The following is a 6,000-nucleotide window of genomic DNA, read 5'->3' as shown; positions in this document are numbered from 1 at the left end:
ACACACACATACACACACACATACAATCCCTGAGCGTGTGTTGCCTGTCCAGCCTCTCCTCCTTTGTGTAATGTGAGGTCACGGACACAGCAGCCTTGTGTCAGGCACATGGCAGACCAGTATGTGTGTGTGAGTGTGTGTGTGTGTTTGGATGATCAGGCAGGTGCTTCTTTTGTCTCAGAGACAGTAGCGCTCATCCAGACAATGGTCCAGAATGGACAGTTGCCCTCTACACAATATCGTTGCCCATCAGCCCTGTGGCTTGCAGCTTGCTGCCTGCTGCCTTGTCACTTTGTCAAAGCCTCGGCTCGAGGGGGTCAGAGACCCCTCAGCAGACAGGCAGGGTGGCTGGTGAGCAAGCTTTTGAGACATGGACCAGTCCATGCATTTGTAATTGAATAGGATATGATCTGATACACTGGATGATGGATGTTGGTAAACTTTGCTTCATTTCCAAGAGGAGCACCTGCTCTATATGTGAAACAGAAGGAATCTTAAAGAAGAAACAAGTAAGAGTTCTGGATTTCCTGCAGAGGAAAAAGCTGAAGTGGCCTTTTTTGTCAAAATGCAGAACAAATTCCACCATGTTACTGCATCTTCAAATGCAAAAACAAAGAGCAGAGGTAAAAATACCTTCCAAGGGTGTGTGTAACTTTGCAATGACGTCGGTGCACAAATCTGTGATCTGGGAGAAGTACTGATGGGAGAGCTGCTGACATGAAAGCATATGTAGTCCATTCTCATTCCCTACTAGTAAAATAGCCAAAAGCAACTTTCGCGTGCGCATGAAACATTGCACAGCATCAGGTGAGAATGTCATACACAGACGCAGGAGTCCACTGCAAAGCCGTAACATGTAACTTGGGATGAGAAGGTGTTGGCCAGTGAAGGCATGAAGTGCATCCAGGTGCTCCTCGGATGGTTGTTCATGCAGCCTGTTCTCATTCCGAATTTGTAAAATAACATCGCTCTGTCAGTGCTTTCGGCGTACGAGTGTGATGCCACCACATAACATAAGGAGAGGCAGCGTGCTTATAGGGCAGGTGAGTGGGGAGGTGGATGGGTCCCACAAACAACTGACTTTCATGCAGGAGTCCAGAGTTTGGAGTGAGAATATGTTGTTTCATGAGGTTTGTTTTTTATTGCTCGGAACATTTAAACAACAAATTGAAAGCAAAGAGCAAAGGATGAGCAGTGTGCTGCTGGTGGTCAGCCATACTCTGCCCTGTAATCTTCATTTTAAATTATGAAAATAAAAATAATCTGGGGCAGTCATTGGGTCTTTGTGCATTAAACCTACAAATCTAAACAAATCATGAACTTCTGTTCAGCTGGTTAAAAACCAAATCCAATTTTGTTTTCCTTTGTTCATCGCAGTGGCGATGCTTTTATTCACCACCGTGTCTGTTGACCTCGACAGAACATGCCCGACCACCTGTTGCCCAAATGGCCGGCATGTGTCCAGCCTGCGGTCACCGCTGCACAACAATATGGATCCAAGGAAAAAAGTAAGAGGGATTTCTTTCCCCCCTCGTCGCCTTGTGTTCTCACGCCATCCTCCTCTTCCCACACACCTCCCTGACCTCATTGCATACACTTGATCAACTTCCTTGTGTGTGTGTGTTTGTGTCCTGAAGCGTGGCCATCACGAAGTGGTGACCACTCCTCACCAGGAGGCCTCCATCTTCTGCTGAGCTGACCTGCTTCTCAACTCATTAGCAACACACACACACTCACACACACGCACACGCACACGAAATGCTTTCTATACTTCACAGCTGTACCAACGCTGCTGGTCATTAAAGATGAAGCTGCGTGTATTAAGCAGTTAGGTGTGATCTTGGAAAGTGTAAATTAATTCGTCATCCGTCGTCTGTGCCCAGAACTCAGTCTGTCCCGTGCAGGTTAAACACCTCAGCATGCTGAGGTCAGATCATCTGACAGCTCTTAGGACAGATCTTCACCCCCTCTTTCACTGTAGCCCCTCGCAGCATCTAGCAACACTTTTGCTTTTAGGCTTGGTCGGACAACATGCCGTACCAACGTGACAAACAAACGGAATCTTTGACGCGTGATTGTCAACTTTTCCAAGAACAAACTGCACGCTCTCTCAGTCTTTAGTCAAATCATAGGCAGATCACCGCATAGGCAAAGTGGGCAAGTGTCCAGGGCCCAGACTGCGTGTGTGTGTGTGTGTGTGTGTGTAGGGAAAGTCAACGAGAGAGCGAGTGAAGAAGTCTTCAACCTTTACTATAAAATTAAAGCAAAAGCAAAAGACCTATTCCCAAATTTAGGTTGCAATTGCGTTAAAATCAGTTTGTGAGAACTTCTCCTTTTCCAAGATAATCCATCCACCTGACAGGTGTGGTTTATCAAAATTCAGATTAAACAGCATCATTGCCACACAGGGGTGCCTTAGGATGGTCACATTGAAAACCCACTTTAAAATGTACATATTTCTGATCAGATTGTTGATGTAATATTTGTCCAAAACAGCTTTGCACAGAAATATGCCAACAGATGCATTCCTGCAAAGTTAAAAGATGCAATGCACCTGATCTTAGCTAGCAGGGAACGTTCCAACAATGTTACCTACAAGTTGCATTGATGTTTTAAATAAAACATTTTAATTTAATGTTCAATGACCTAAAGGAAAACTTGCCACTGAAAACGTTGCTAAAATATTGCATGGTTCTATTGTACCATTCTCAGAACGTTTTTAGAATCAGAACTTGCTAGCAGGGATGCAGCGTTCAAATGGGGTTTTGCTTGCTATGTTCACAACAAGAGTCCATATCGTATCACGTCGCACTGATGATTTTTGGAAATCCTCTGAGATATCTGAGTCCTCAACTTTGTGTTGCCATGTTGTAAACACGCTCATGAGTTCCATCTGAACACAGCGTGGTTAAAGATTATGCACCAGCTGTAACTTCTTTCTAATCTCCATCAGTTTTTGATTAGAAACTGTTATTTAAGTCTTTATTTTTTGTTAGTAACTGTAACTGATTACAATTGCATTTAGTTTATAATTTAATTACATGAAACCGGTTAATCCCAAACACTTGTTGAATGTTATATTGCAGCTGCATCTCAGCCTTTTGTATAACACTACTCATTATTTGAGTCTCCTCAAACTATTAACAGAAACAGCATGGATTTAACCGAACATTGAGCATAAAGCTTTCCTAAATTCAAAAGGTATCCTGTGCCATTCATCATTGTGCCCCCACTATCACACACACACACACACACACACACACACACACACACAGAGCAGTGGGCATATGCTTCTAAAAGCACCTGATGGACAGATTGGGGACACACATACATACATACTCTTATTGTATACACACAATGTCAAAGGGTTAATTGGGCGAATGGTCAAGAAGGTTTTGGGCGGTCTGCAATGAGGGGGCAAAAATGTGTGAGTGTGTGTGTGTGTGTGTGTGTGTGTGTGTGTGTGTGTGTGTGTGTGTGGGTGGGTGTGTTTGTGAGAGAGAAACTTCTTTTGAATATTTGTTTGAATCAAAACTTCCTCGAGAGGCTTTTCTGAGGTCGGGACTCAGGAGTCAGGAGTTTTGAGGTTGACATAAGAGCGAGAAGGAGCTCAGTTTGAGGTGAGGTCTGTACTGAAGGCTGTCGTCAGAGCAGCAGGCTCACAGCCGGCAGGTGGCAGGCAGGCTGAACGTTGTAAGTGTGCACATATTCATAAGCGAGTCATGCTTCAGCTTCACGCTGCTCAGTCACACACACACCAAATGGGATGCAGCTCAATTAGCCGGCTGAAGGGAAACAGTGTGTGAAACCAGCCAGAAACATCATCAGAGGACGGTATCATCAGAGCCGTCAGCCATGTGGTCAGTGGATGAGCGTCGAGCTCACGGACAAGCATTGTGTATCCACTATGAGATGTTCAGTTTTGATTGACTGTGTGTGGGCGGGTCCGGTTCAGCCTAATATTGGCATGGATACATTATCTTTGTATGTGATTATGTAACGGATGCGTTGAAACTTTATGTTTCGACAACACTGTGGTTAACATATGTTTAGTTTAGATACAAAAAAGGTTAAATGGTTAGAAAAGATCATATTTTGGCTCAAAAATACCCAGTTCTAACCACAGTGATATGTAAGGCCATGTGATTCTGCAGCACAGTGCGGCCAACTTCTACTTTTGTTTGCAAATTGTGGCCAAAAACTACTTGCTGCCGGTAAACACAGACTCCTGTGACATATCGACCGATGTCACCAAGAATTTATTTACACCTGAATTACGAGAAAAAGTGTTTCAACCGCCAAAAATGGAAATATTGCATCAAGCCTTGCTTTGCTGCTAGATGGTGCATTTCTGATGTTTTAAGGGACAGTTACCCAGAAACCCCTTTCTGTCCATCTTTTTGGTGGTTTGGGCGTTTGATCAGCTTAGAGCTCCCTGGAGCAAAGACAAATAGATATAAATTTTCTTTTGCTCCACATGCAATTAACATAATTAATATGCACTTAAAGTGCACTGTGTCTGTGGCTCTTTCAGACTTTTAACGATTGGAAATGAATGTGATCACTCTTTTTTATTGACATTTCTACATTTTAATGACTTTTTTCAGGTCGACAAAACTCACTGACTTTACTGACATTTGCATTCATTGATACTTTAACTTTAACATTTACTGTTGATCAGGACTGCTTTTCATCAAGTTTGGTTGCATGTTGCGATGATGTCCTTCATGTCTGTTTATTGTATATTTAACTGATTTGTGCTGCCAACTGCAGATCAAATTTCCCTTTGAGAAACAATAAAACTTCTGAACTAAACTGAATTGAACTGAACTGAACTGAGAGGTGGTACAGGCACATCCAACCCATCAGAGGCCCAGAACGCACTGGAGGGATAACATAACCCGTCTGACCTGGGGACGCTTCGGCGTCCCACAGGAGGAGCTGGAAAGCGTTTCTGGAGAGAGGGATGTCTGGAGTGCTTTGCTCAGCCTGCTGCACCCATGACCCAGCCTGGATAAATGGATGAAAATGGTCTGTCTTTTGTATTTTTTTATCGTGGTTGTTAAACGTGGGTTAAAATAAAATATAATAACAATGAAACTGTAGAGCAGGTCTAGCATAATACTGTTTAATTTAAAGAAACCAAACAACAAGTGCTTGGCGACTGTGGCGAGGAAAATCATCCTTCTAACAGGCAGAAAAAAAAGTTTTTTTCACGAGCTCTGCTGGTGAATACACTCCTTCATTTATGTCGTAAATAAAGACAAATCAGAAGGCCAATTCGAGGACAACAGACATGAATAGACATCCAGTAAGGGGTGTTGGTTCCTTGTTTGAGCATCCGAATATTGGGCCCCTTGTCTTTATGGCCAGGTGTTATGTAACGCTCCACAGTGTCTCCACTTGTTAACCATGAGACGAGGACGCAGCCATCTCCCTGAGCAAACTTCCTCTGGCAGTGGCTGCTGATAGGTGCTGAATGGGCGGCTGCCGTTGTGTTGAGGCGGTCAACTTCCCCTCTGAGCAGTCAACATCTGCGCCCTGTTAGGGGAAAAAACCAGCAGGTGACTGCAGGCAGCAGAGCAAACAGTGGCAGCAAACACATCCCACATGCCTCAACTGAAATTTACGTTACATGAGATGTACAAGAGACCAAAAGTAATGATCAGTGTTTGCACTTCTGTTTTACCTCCTTGTGCAAATGATTTGAGAGATGTCATTCAGTCATTGCAAAAACAAACGGAAGTCATTTACCTATGAAAACACATTTAAACAACTATTATTTATAATTGTTCATCACACAAAAGTAGCGCTGTTCAATGTGGGGAATTATACCATCGCTGTTGTTTAAACATTATACTTAAATGTTCAGTGTGTAGGACGTAGGCAGGTATATTGGAAGAAATGGAATATAACATAATCTTTTCATAAGTTTATATTCACCTGGAAAAAAAACTTTTTTTAAAAAATATCAATAAAACACAAGTGTGAGATGACTGT

Source organism: Plectropomus leopardus, chromosome 1, assembly GCF_026936395.1.
Source record: "Plectropomus leopardus strain MGB_pleo_1.0 chromosome 1, ASM2693639v1, whole genome shotgun sequence".
NCBI lineage: Eukaryota > Metazoa > Chordata > Actinopteri > Perciformes > Serranidae > Plectropomus > Plectropomus leopardus.
Note: the sequence above shows the minus strand (reverse complement) of the source record.